We start from the raw sequence: 14,832 nt of genomic DNA, 5'->3' as shown, positions 1-14,832 counted from the left end.
GAGTCACACAATAGTCAAATTGAGACTGAGGTAATTACACCCTTGTTAAAAGCACAAATTTATAAGTAATGCTCTAAAGAAAAGTACATTTTTATAATACTGGCTAGCAAATAATAAAATGCTGCTTTACATGTGACTGCCTGACACAGTTTTGAAAGCTTTACGTTTATGGCCTCAGCTAATACTACAAGATTTATATGTGCAGATACAGAGCATTGTATAACTAACCTCTCTGTCCCCATACACAGCTAAGCACACAGTAAGAAAGGAGTTGATCTCCAATATATACTGCTGTTAATGAGAAAAGATGAGTGGTTTTCTAGCAATCATGGCAGAAAGTGATACTAGCTGACATTTTTTAGGACTGAGCAGAAACATGATTCACTATAGGAGAATGCAACTTGAAACAGTATTCAGAATCTGAACCTGGAAGGTTCATTCTTGAAAACTTTGTCAAAGGACTACAACATTGGAAACAGATGAGATGGTGTTTGGGAGAACAAACTGAAAATGCATTAAACCTCAAGGGGCAAATAATGATCATACATAAATGTACTTACGTTTTTTTCCATTTTCTGATGTTTCCCTTTTTATGTAGACTGCCTCTGTCACTGACACTATTCTGCAGCTGATTTCCCCCAATAAAGTGTTAATACTAATTCATCAGTAGGGCTATAGGTAGTTACTAGGCATGTGACCTGGGAGGCCATTTAAAAACTTAAGCCAATTTCTCAAGTGCTCCAGTGCATTTTCTAGTTAAGTGACTAGTTTAAGTGACTTGCTTGGAATCATACAAAAGGCATATGAATTCTGAGAGAGACAAACAAAGGACTACAGGAAGCAGCTCATTAACAACTCATAGTCTCAATACTCTGTGCTAACTGCCAGACAAATGAGACAGACCCCACAACTTAAAAGAAATGCATACACAAGTTTGTGATTTGATTATGCTAAAGGCTGTACTCATAAATTTCACAGTCATGAAATAATTTAGGGATATTTATTATGATTTAATCTTTGTGAAACTAAGCTTGTTGAGGTACCATGCGAGAATGTGTTTTAGCTATGGGGGGTGGGGAGTAAGAATGCTTTTTTACTTTGTCACATAGTTTATTAACCAGAAAAAATATTCTTGACATAGTTCTTTTCCTGGAAGAAAATTTCAGAAAGATAAGCCTATGCAGCAGCTAGAACCATACCTCTCAACTGGTTTTTATTTTGCAGAATTTCCCTGATTTTTCTCCATATTTTTGCTTTGTCCCACATAATTGTTTTGATTTTTCTGGTAAATTGCTGAGGAGTTCATTTAGTCAATAATGCCAAACATTATTAGAGTTTCATACTTATTATTGTTCAGGAAATGCATGCTGATGCAAAAACTGCTTTCTATTAAATTTTACGTGAATTACAACAATAGTTAAAAAAGTTCTGAATTTTGGGTCTTTGCCCCCCCCCCCACCATTATTTTTGTCTTTGTCGAGAATTCTAGAGCAAATAAAACTGAGATGCATGGCTAGAACATTTTGTGCTACACAACAAAGTATTGGCAGATAAACTGTGGCAAGTTACACAAGGATAAAATACTTAGCACTACAGGTCAACAAAGTACTACTTGAGCTACCTTTAAGATGCCTTTTTTTAAATATTTTTATTGAGAATTAACAAATAACATAATATAACATTTAAGATATATATATATATATATATATATATATATATATATATATATATATATATATATAAATTAGTTAAACAAGCAAACTAATTATAAAATAAAATCAAAACACAACAAAAACAATTATTTGCAGAGGTGTCTATGATATATAAAAAATTCTAAATGTTTTTGAAAAAGTCTTTGTTACTGACATATCATTGACTGTTTATTTAGCAGATCTTTAAATTTCATGCAGGTGTAAGAAGTGGTAATTATTGTTGTTCTTATTTTGATTGTTTTAATTGACAAACATCAGTTGCAGAGCTTATAAATTCTTTCAGTGTTGAAGTCAGTTCATTTTTCAAGTTTTTGGTGATTACTTTCCTTGCAATTGTTACGATACTCCATAGAAGCTGGTAGTTTATTTTCTTTACACAAACGGTATTGGGGTGTTAAATAAAATTAAGGATTTGGTTAAGATAAATTGATCATTGAATAAAACCTGTAAAAAACATTAATATTATCTCAGAATGGTTTAATAACTTTACAGACAAAAAACATGTGTTGCCAATCTGCTTTAATATTCATCTTACATCTCCAACAGCCTACTTTTTTATACATTAATTTAATACTATGTGGAGTAATGAAGGTTTTCTGCAAGATTTTCCATGTAAGCAATTTCCATTTTAATGAGGAAGTAGTTTGTTTTGAAGATGATAATATATGTTTTTATCTTCTTTACTTGGATATTAATTGTTTATGGATTTGAAATAATCCCAATAGCTTTCATTATATTATTATGTTGTATTTTAACTACTTTTTTATTTTTGATGCATCAAAATTATTAAAAAAACAATGAATTTAGGTACAATATTTTTATTGATGGTTGCATTAGGTCAATTTTATTTTCTATTCAATATCTTCAATTTTGAATATCTTACATTACATTACTTAATTAAATTTAATTGTTATATATACTACACTTTGCAATTTTTTCTATCAGCTGAATCCAATATATCAGATTATTCTCCTCAAATATATTCAATGTAAATAAATTAAAAGTACATATATTGTTTTGTGCATATGCTATAGGAAACAATAGAAAAAACATGCTTTATATCCTAGATTTTTGTAAATACAATTTCTGAAATTAGGTATTATCAAGGAAATATAAGAATTAATGTGTTTTGATTTTCTAGGATATAATCTTTTAATAACCAAAGAAGATTATTTTTAGCATTATATTTTGGTGTAAATATGCCCACTGATTTGACTTAAGCTAGATGCTTTCTTGTAACTCTTTCCATTTTGCATTATAAGTATTATTTGACCAGAGATAAATTGTTTATATAATTCATGATAAGGAATATAATTCTAAATATGGCAAAACTATGCCGACAAAAGATTAATCTCTTATGTGATGACTTAAAGCTAATCTAGATTTGATGGAATACCAAAAAAATGTTAAGAATTAAAGAATTAAATTCTTTTATAATTGTTTAGGAGTTGCACAAGCTAGAGATTGTATTATGGGTTCAATTTTCCATAAAGTAATAATTTTTAGTAAAGAAAGTCTTTCCTCCATGGAAAAAACTTGTTCCATTGATGAACAAGATTATTTATAATAGCTAAGTTATTATTACAATTTATAGTTATTATATTATTAATGTTTTCTGTTAAAGTTATCCCTAAATAGTTAGTTTTTATACCTAAATTGTTAATTTCTTATCTCCCACAATGTATTTAGAAAATCTCTCTTCCATATCATACGTGTATAGGTATTTCTTTGTTTGTTTTATTTTCACTAAAAGTAAGTCCAGATTTTTTTCTGAAAAGATTCTATTTCATTAAAAACAGTCTTAAAAGATTTTTTATTATCATTTAAAGTCAGAAGAATATCACCAGCAAACAATATCTTAGAATTTATTTTATTATTTATCTTTATACCTTTGATATCTATTCTCAACCTTATATAGTTTGCAAATGGTTCCATAAGTAAAGTAAATAGTAGTGGCGACAATGGGTAACATTGCTTAGCTCCCTTAGAAATCAAAATGGACTCCGAAATATACAAGCCTATTTTTATATAAGCTAAAGAGTTTTCATAAAGTAAATTGATTAGTTCTGAGAAACCATTTGAAAAATGACAGTCCTCTAAACCAAGAAAAGGTATTTCCAATAAGCAAAGTCAAAAGAACTATTAATGATTAAAACTTAATAATGTTATCTTTTGAATTATTTGCTAAATCAATTATAGTTAATATTCTTTTAATTTATTATCATAAGTATTCCTATTTATTATGAATACAGTTTGATCATTACTAATCAGATATGGAAGAAATTATTGAATTGTGGTAGCATGTATGGCCATAAATATTTTATAATCAATGTTTAAAAGTAAAATTGGTCTATAAGAAGAACAACATGCTGCTGGATCTTTATCAACATTTACAACTGGAGAAATAAGTGCATACTTCCATGATGATGGAACTTTTGCTAAATCTTTAACTGTTAAAAAACTTTGTATAAGATATTGAAATCTTCTTTAGGCAATAGTTTATAAAGTTCTGGTATTATACCATCATTGCCAGGTACGTTGTTAAGTTTTAGTTTAATTTGATTTTTAAGTTCAGACATTAATATAGGTCTATCTGTTAATTTTCCTTGATATTCTGTCAACTTGTTTTTAGTATATTTTCTAATAAAAAATGTAATTATTTCCTGTGAATCCATTATTGGATTACACTGATTAATTTTATTGAAGTGAGTTCTAAATATTCTTAAGATATCACTATTCCAGTAGCATGTTTCTTACCATCAGAGAAATACAATTCCTTAAAGTGTTTAGATTTAATAAACATTTTTGTTATGGAGGCTAATTTATGCATGTATTTTGGATTTATATAGTAGTTAGCTAATTTATTTTTTTCCACATTTATCATAGTTTCATGATTTTGAATATCTAGGTATTTACTTTGCAATTCATTAATTTCTTCTGTCAGGATGTCTTGTCCTTTTTTACTTCAATTTTATCTTATCTATTTTGTCATGTAAATCTATCAAATCCTTATCCCATTGCTGTTTCTTTATAGCATACCAGTTCACAATTTTACCATTTAAATATGCTTTTAGATCATCCTGTAGATAAATCTCACATATATAGCTTCTGAATAATTAATTTCAATAAAGGTTTGAATCACTTTATTAAAAGAATTCTTTAAAATCCTTTAAATTTGCTATATAAGCTGGTATCCTTTTTATTGGCATGTTATTAGTGTTTAATAGAAGTTCAAATGTTATAACATTGTGATCAGAAAGTCGACATGAGACTACTTTTACTTTGCTTAGTTTAGTGGTCAAGTCATTAGAAATATATATATATATATATATATATATATATATATATATATATATATATATATATATATTCTTGATTGAGTTCCATGTCTATGTGAAAAATGGGTAGAAAAAAATGATTCTGGGTCTGAAAATTCATTAATATCTTTAATCTGAAATAAATCTATGAAATGTATTAATGCCTTCCTGAAGCTGGTATTCTTCATTTTCTAACAATATTACAATCTCTTAATATACAATTAAAGTCTCCTGCTAAAATACTACCCTTTGAGAGTTGTATCATCTGTTCTAATTGGTGTTTAACTGTTTTAACACCAATACCAGGTATCCAATACACATTAATAAGGGTATATAGTTTCCTATTCATTTCCATTGTTATTGAAGAAAACATACTTTTGTTATCATTTAATATATTGGGTGTAGGAAAGAGTTTCTCCATAAAATAGCTACCCCTTTTTTCTGACTATACTGAGAACTGTTTAATACGGTTTAGTATTTAGTATTAAGTTTATTTATATTTTCTTGTAATAAATAGGTTTCTTGCAAAAAAACTGTGATGTAAATAATTTTAGAAACTTACTTAAACTACTTCTTTTGCAACCATTATTTAATCCATTGATATTAATGGGAATGCACTTTAAATATGTTGTGCAACAACTGTGACAAAGAAGTTAATGCAATTATAAATCTCAGTAGTAGTATTAATAATGAACCACTCATAGAGCTCTTAATCTGCTTATTGTCAGTTAAGAATCTGTCATTCTTAATATTGCTAGTGATACGAATAATATAGAAGATAGTGGACATAGACACCAGTAAAAAAACAGAATGTTATAAGAAAAATGAAACATAAAATAATTTTATCTTTTGAATCATGAAACTTTCTTAACTATCCCACTCACCAGCATGAGTAAATCCAATACCCCTCTGCTATTTAAGAAAAAAATGACGTTATTTATAAAAATGTCACACACACTAAAAAAGTCAAGAAATCTTTAAAATATTTTAAACATGTAATACCTGAGTCAAGTCACCTGTATGTCAAAATTAGCTAAACCTGAATAATATAAAATAAAACAATAAGTAAAAAGTAGATATTAACTATCAGCATATTGATATTCAAACTTATGCAACTTATTTATATTTAAATAATGAAGACGAAGGTTCTCCTTTATATCACCACCTGTTTTGCAATATGCATTATAAATTAGTTTTAGTTGCATATCATATATGCGATCTTTAATTATGCCAAATAAATCTTTATTATAATATTACAATTTTTTTTCTAACATCAAGATTCTAAACTTTCAAATAACATGTTAAATACATTCAAAATCAATATTTTCTCATTATTATTATTAAACTATTAATGGTATAAATCTATCTCACTTTTTTCTATATAAACTTAAATTTACATATTGATGAATGTATATGGATTTAATATTAATTTGACATGTATTTACAAGCTGCTTTAAGAATTTAAATGCATTAATAATATTCTGTGTTAAATCTGTAATCTGTTTCATACATTTTATAGTTGACTTCAAGTATACTAACATGCCTTATAGATTAACCAATATGATTTCCTTTAGTTTATCTATTGATGCTACCAAAGATAATATATCTTATACACTTTAAAATAATAAAAGTTGAAATGGAAAGATGTAAAATGTCTATTTTTGTCAGTGGTAAGAATTATGAGGCAATAAGACTTATTGAAAGGTGGCAAACTAATTTAATTAAATTTAGTTAATCTGTCATTTAATTTTACTCACAAAATTCTTCTAATAGCTTATACAAACTGCTTGTTTGTTATGCTTCAGTAACTAAAATCTCTAATTACCCCTTCCAATCAGAATTTCTATGGCTGAGTTTCTCTAAAAATGTTAAAGCATCACTGTCTTAGGTTTTGTTGAGTCAAAGTTACTCTACTTTTTTTGTATAACTCTCACAACATTAGCTTGGAATGATTCAATTCCTGTAAGAACAGTAAGCCCAGCACATTAACTACAAGGGTGTGTTAACCAAGCAAAAATGAAATCAAGGATGTCTCTCCTTTGTTATCTGTGCATATCTATCACTGTTCATCTCATTTGTTCACAAATGTATCAATCATTTCCCATTTTAAATGAAGAAATGGGTACTTTTCCATTACTGGGGCAACAGTTCTAATGCAGTAGCATGTGCATGCAATGATGTGGTTAATTTAATTTACCAAAAAGGAATAAAGCACAAGTAACACTACAAACTCAGAGTTAGGTGATGCTATGATTTAGAATACCTCTGACTTTTAGCCTTAAGAGCTACTTTTGTATTTGCTAATTTTCTTAATAAAACTGGGCCTGATTAAAAGTGCATGCATTATTAAATAAATGAAATAATCCTATATAATGACTATTTATCATTAACTATACAATAACTAGTATATAAAGATGGGCTACAAAATGTAAGGAAGGACCCTTTCTGTGATGTTGTGCTATTATTTTAAGTGAAAGTGAAGTAATCTCAATGGTCAGAGAATGAAAGGAATGGTAAATGTCAGATTCATGCACTTGATATCCAATGTTATTAGGCAGGATTTCCTGTTCAATGGTGCAATAACTTTTCTTTAAGATTATCGGGCTAACAGAAATAAAGTGGCTAAGTACATTGGAAATGGGAAAGAAAAGATCCGCACCTGAAGCAAACATATGTGTGTGTGTGTGTGTGTGTGTGTGTGTGTGTGTGTGTGTGTGTGTGTGTGTGTGTGTGTGTGTGTGTGTGTGTGTGTGTGTGTGTGTGTGTCCATTGGGAATGCTTGTTGGCCACCAAGTCCTTTTCAGGCCTGTGATTCACAGATACAGTGTCTTACGTACAGAGAGACAAACTCATAAGATACCAGGATTTGCTAGCAGACACAAAGGCAGTGTTGAAGGAGGATACCTAGACAGTTCCAACAGTAGTAGGAACAATGGGTCTCATAAAAAAATAATTTTCAGTTATATTTAGACATGCTACCGATACATGTAACTCGGCATGAACTGCAGAAGGTAGTAATTCTGGGCACATTGTGGGTGCTGCAAAGAGCACTCCTGGCTGACATTAAAGATTGAAACAATACTAATTTCATGAACTTTAATCATACTTTGACTTACAAAGGGATCCATTCCAGCCACTGTATTAGAAACCTAAAAGACTTGGAGAAAGTAAAACCGGCAGAGCATAATCTATGGTTTACTATTTTGCTAATATAAATTTGGTACTTTTCCGCTTCAGGGCTAACAGCTGTGCGATCATTGCGTGCACATGCTAGCATGTTAGAACTGTTGCCCTGATAATGGAAAAGTACCAAAAAATGTTTAGAACTCATTTTACAAATAACTAAGTGAGGCATATTTACACTTGTTTATTCATAGGTCTTTTCAAAATTTATAAAGTTCAGAAGTATTTTTTTATAATATTTTTGCTGACCATTTTTCCACTTTGTTTTGGAGGGAAGCATACATACATATTAATTTATTTATTAGCAGACATAAAGTCTTTAAGTCATATTTTCAGATTCCTTTCATTTGTTTTATTAACCTTAGTGCTTGTGTTACAAAACAATTATGTACTCACACATACACAACCATGGACACTTTTATCAGTTTGCAGACATACACACTAAATAAAATCTAACCACAGATATACTACAATCTTAAAGTAAACAGAATATCTCATACTTTCACTACATAATACATATGCTAACTTATATACTTATATGTAATCTATGGTAGATTTTTAAGTTGCTATGTGCCAATCTTGATAAAAAAAATGGCTAATGTGTCTGCTGTACTCTTTTGCTAATAACTTGCAATATTCCATTTCAGTGCCACAAACCTTAACTTAATGTTCCTTTCTTTGTCATTCTTCTGACATCACAGTACTTTGATGCCATCATTTGTATGACTAATTAAAAGATAGAAGCTGGCCATTTGGCCTGCAGATATGCAGCCACAATGTTCCATGTTCTGTCACAATAATATTAGAACCATATCAGAAAAACCAAGAGTAGTTAACTGTCTCCTGGTCAAAGTAATCAGTGGAAGCCCTGAGTGTTCTTTCTACAAGAAAGCTTAGTAATTGCCTGTTTATTATCACTGCCCCTCTTTGACTAGCAGATGACTCCCTATTAACGCCATCCTTATGATGCTGAAATGCTGATTAAAAATTTATACATATTGTCATAGAATGATTAGCGTCAGACTGGTATATTTTCTTTTTACTTTTCTTTGATTGGGATAACAAGAAGAAATATGGCTACTAAGATTATAAATGGATTAATAAAGAAAACTGTTTTCTTTTTTTCTGACAGTTTCAGTCCTCAAGTCACCTATTTATTTATTTATTTTTATATTTTCTTCCCCTGTCTCTTTCCTCCCTTCTTCCCCTTCCCTCCCGCTCCTGCTCTTTTTCCTCTCTTTTCTTTTTCTCCCTTCTCTCCTCTTTTCCCCTTTTTACTTTTCTGCAGTTTTCAGAAATTCTCCAAAAAAACAAAAATGACAGCCATTGCCCATCTGCACAAAAGAAAATGTTCACTTTAAATTGTACAGCAAACTATATCCATTCCTGTGAGTCTGGCTGTATAAATAAGAACAGTCAATCAATCCCTCCCATACAGGACACTAGGTCATGGTACATGTTCTTATCAGATTTGAAACCCAACTCTACAATAGCCATCACACAGTGTATAATAATATTATAGTCATCATACCAGACCAATAGTACATACATTCATATCAGTAAATAATAACCCACATTCTCTCTGACAAAATAATATCTCGTCATATGTTTATTTAAACTATAAAAAACCACAACTATGCCTTTAAATTTGACAGATGTTTCTATCTTTTAACCTGCAACATCAGATGTAATGATCGCACTGATGTAAATGTTGCCAAGCACTGACACTGAATCCAAAGCCCAATGCACTGCACAAGAAAGTTTGCGACTTCAGTGGGAAAATCAAATCAGGGAAATTAAAAAAAAAAAAGCTTCATACACCTTAAAACTAAGTGCTCAAGCTCTCATCTTTCACAGTCAGTTAAAGCTGTTAAGCACTAACTGCTGACAAGGCAAATCCATTTTGTCATTCAGTCATAGAGACCATCAAGCATATCCATTTTCCATACACTCTACAGTCAGTACACTACAATACATTTAAAATCACTATTCAATAATCTAACTAGACAACGACAGCCAACTCACTCAAATTATTAAGCCAGAAAATAATAAAATGCTTAGAAATATAGCTAAGATTAAGCACTATAGGTTACCCCACCCTCCTAACCACCATTGAAAGTAATACATGATCCAGAGAAGGATAATTTAAGCATAGGCACCAACAACTCAGGTATCAAACAGCTAAACCAGAAATATATGTATAAATAGAAAAACTTCATTAGACTAGTCTACAACCCCCCCCCCCAAAAAAAAACATTAGATTGGTAATGAGTATGTAACACTGTAGCTATGCAGCAACATTAGTTAAAATAAAAGCATTTCGGGAAAAGCTATAATATGCAACTTTATACATTAAACTATTGAAAGTAAACTAAATGAAAAATAGCTGATATTTCTATGTATCATTATCTAATTGAACTTTATAAGAATATAGATATAAAAAACTTGTATGCAGAACTAACACCAATGCATTACAATTATTAATGATAATTATAATGATAAAAGTTTTATAATTTATTTGTTTCCCAGTACTTTTTGAATGTGTGTACTAAATGTATATATACGTATGTTAATTATTAATTTTAATTAACTTATAGAAACAGGAAAATAGAATGAAAAATAATTACATTGGTGAGGAATGCATCCAGGTTTCCTTTTTGATTATAAATATGATAAAAGAGAAACAAATGAAGTTAATACTGAACAAGTAAAACTACACTATATTGACTAATACTAGAATTTACATAAAGAGTTGCTTTTCTTTTAGCTTCTTCTTTCTTTCATTAATTTTCCAGCCATTTCTTTCAGTGTGTCTTTTTAAGGAACTGTTGCTCCAATCCATATCTTCTATTTGATCTATTTTTTTTTTATTTCCAAAATTTTACAGCATTGTCAATCTCTTCAAAGGTTTTGATTTCATCTGGAAGAAATATTTTAAGTCTAGCTGGAAAAAGCAAGTAAACTTTGATCTGTCTTTTTCTTAAGCTCTTTTATTAAATGCAGAAAGCACTTCCTCTTGGACATCACAGCAGAAAAATAGTCATTGTCAGATCTTATTATTTTATCTTCTAACTTGATAGGAGATTTTGCCCAGACGATTTTTAGGATTAGTTCTTTGTCCTGTGAAGAAAAGATCTCACAATAGTAGATTTCGGTGGCGGGCTATTTTTACAAGAGGTAACAACCAAAGACCTGTGAGTTCTCTCAATGCCATATGACATAGCTACAGGTAAATCAAGACCTTTACAGAGCTAGGATGTTAAAAAGTTTGTCATACTTTCTCCTTCTATTTTTTCAGGAAAACCAAAGATATGGATGCTGTTTCTCCAAGACCTATTTTCCAGGTCATCTGTTTTGTTTAAAAGTAGAATATTTTGTTTCAGTAAGAATTCAGTGTTGTTTTCTTCTGCAAATTATCTCCCTTCCATGTTATTTAAGGCATCTTCTATCGCCAATATTTGTATTTTCTGCTGATTTAGAGATTCTTTTATTTGTTCCATTTGTTTCAAACATTTTTCTTTAAAGTTGTCTAATTTGTTGTCTGTTTTCTCCATTTTCAAGAAAAGTCCATGAATGTTGGTTAGGAGTGACTGAAAAAATCTTTTTTTTAAAGATGAATCCTGAAAGCTTATTTTTGTGTGACTCATTCTGTACTATAAGTGCAGAGATTTTCTAGATAAAAGTTTGACAGGAAAAATTATATATAAGGGAAAAAAGTGTTGATATCCTTCCAGACAACTCAAAGTAGTAGTATTTAGTTAAAAAATGAATAGGATAACTTAGAAATATAAGTTTCTGTCTGAAATAAAATAGAATAGCAGAGCAAGAGAAATCTGCTGCTAGCTTGTCAGCATCCTGGCCACTTCCCTCAAGGCTAGTCTTGATGACTGGATTGGTAGACACTAATTTACCGTGTGTGGCCTTGCTTGATTTGAGAGGTGAGCAGTATTAAGTGATTGAAAAGGGTGGCAAGAACTTTCAGTGTGCTTATTTAAAGGCATTTATGGCTAGACATCTTATGGTTTCCATGATCATTTGGCTGTTATTGTTACTATGTTCCTTACAGTATGTATACCAAAGTCATATAATGATGGTAGTTAACTATACATCAACAGTAAAAGCATGAGCTAAAAATGACTGCCTGATATGTAGTGGTACCTAATAATCCATATCGTTATGGAAACTATTACATAACATTCAAATCATCAGTACACTATCATAAAACTGCATCACTCAAATAAACTTATACAGCCAAACATAACACTAGATGGAAGAAGCACAGCATGTGCTACTTTAAAGACTAGTAAGTCAAATCATCCCATTATTGCAATGAAAGCATTTTGCATGGACAGCCTGAAATGCATTCTGAATTTGAGCGTTTCCTGTAGGTGTATGTTTTTTTAACAAATTATTAATTGTTAATAAAACTGTTAACCTGAAGAATCTCCATATTTGTTGGTGGATATAAGAACTCTGTGGGAGAAGACTTGCATTTTTTATGAGAATACTACCATTTCAGAAGGTTATTTAAGGACAAAGATGTTTATGAATGAGTTTATGGGCAAGGCATAGACGGCACTAAAGAAAAGGCAAGGAAATGAGGAATGCCAGCCTGTGAATATGACTGATTGGTTTGGTAAGTACGAGCTGAAATTGTCAGTGCTACTGTACGTGGCTTCTACCTTATTTATTACAAATTTTAAACTAGTTCTTAGAAGTACCTCAGAGATTCTACAAGTAGGATGAGGAAGTGATTGAGCAAAAGTTATGTCTTATATCAACCGTGAAATAAGGTTTGTCTACATAACACACCAACGTTTTGTTTGTTCTTCTTGCTACTGTTTCTACAATAGAGTTGTTTTGTTTTCTTTTTCTTTTTACTCCTTAGTTCTACACTAGAGTTTTATTTTGTTTTCAAGGTGAATTCTTAAGTATCTGATTATAGTAGCATTGTCCAAGTTTTTGTCTTTCAGGAAGATCGGTCAGATAATGACAGGATGATGGATGAGTTGTTTGAATGTTTAGAGAATAAGATGATTTCAGATTTATTTTGAAGAACTGAGTACAATTCTGGAATCTGATGTTTCTAGATTTCCACATGCATTTTAGAACAATACTTGAATATTGACAAGACTCTGTACTACCACAGATTTGAATGAGTCATTTACACACTAGTGTCATTCAGCAGGGTTCTATACTATTGCAGTTCAGCAATGTGAAGGGCTATGCCCCCCACTCCCTCCAACTATATATACTAACTCCCCACACCCCTCAACTATATATACTAACTCCAGGATTGCACTACAGTGGGCAAAAGGGCATATACCATTCACTTATCTTACAGTAGTCTACATGCTGCCATTACTATGCTCTTTTCCCCACTGTAGTGTGATTCTGGAGTTAGTATATATAGTTGGAGGTATTGGGTGGTGTGGTGGGTGTAGCCCTCCACCTAGTCTGGTTTTATATGGTCCAGTTTAAAATTTAGTATGTTGAAATTAAGTATTATGGGTTTCAGTCTTACGGGTTTCAGTCAAGTGACTTTTCAGTCTTTTGAAATTTCAGTCTTATGGTCTCAGTCAAATGAGTTTCAGTCAAATGAGGTTTCTATCATATGATAGGGATCCATTCCAGGACATACTGGTTTTGGACTAGAAAGGTACGACTTTCAGACAACTATGAAATTCTCAATTTAAAGCTGTCCTTATCGCTTACATAAGATATAGCTGCATTCCACAAAGGCTGAGCACTCAGCTCAGTCCATATTTCCTGATGAGCAGACAACTCAAAATCAGTGAGACATGCCTTGAGTTCTTCCTCCTCTTGGGGCATGATGGGATAGTTCTTGGAGTAGACATCAGGGTAGATATTGCAACCATCCCTTGGGCTGCAGCCATTATGGTCTACAGTAAATTCTCTACAGTGGTCACCTTCATATATGGAGCCATGCATAGATGCATTTGAAAAAAGTCAAACCAGGTTAACACAGAGCATCCAGATTTGTGATATATATTCTGTTTTTTTTCAATAGTTCTTATGCAGTAGAATCATATAATCCTCCCAAATTGTATCTATGATTACAAGTGTGAGCACTGCACTTAGGTAAATTAATTTGTGTTTCTATAAGGCATTATGGTAATTCTTATTGTTATTATCATTAATGTGGATTTATGGTATTTATTTCAATGCCTACCCTTCATAAAATACACTGTAAGAGCACATGGGCATGAATTACAGGTGTTTAAATGTCCAGTCTGAAAGGTTCATATGGTATTTAGAAAAGAAAAATATTTAAATTTTAAATATATGTTTGTAAATGGCACAATTACAACATAGAACACACTCTACTGGCTTTTGCCTTAAAATGTTTACTTATCTTAATGTATATATATATATATATATATATATATATATATATATATATATATTCTGTACCATCTTAAATGTTCACCCAATCTTTTACCATTTCAGATCAGACTCTACAAGTATCAGGAATCACATCTGTAGAAAAATACATCAGAATTTGTTAATGACCTCTCTGATTTTAAAATTTTTACTCTCATATGTTTCCACAAGTCTTAGCTGATTAGGATCCCCCAAAGAAGTTGGGAGTGTATGTT

Source organism: Protopterus annectens, chromosome 7.part0 (genome assembly GCF_019279795.1).
Source record: "Protopterus annectens isolate FY-2018-M chromosome 7.part0, PAN1.0, whole genome shotgun sequence".
Lineage (NCBI taxonomy): Eukaryota > Metazoa > Chordata > Ceratodontiformes > Protopteridae > Protopterus > Protopterus annectens.
The sequence above is the reverse complement of the archived record's forward strand: the minus strand, read 5'-3'. Positions refer to the sequence as shown.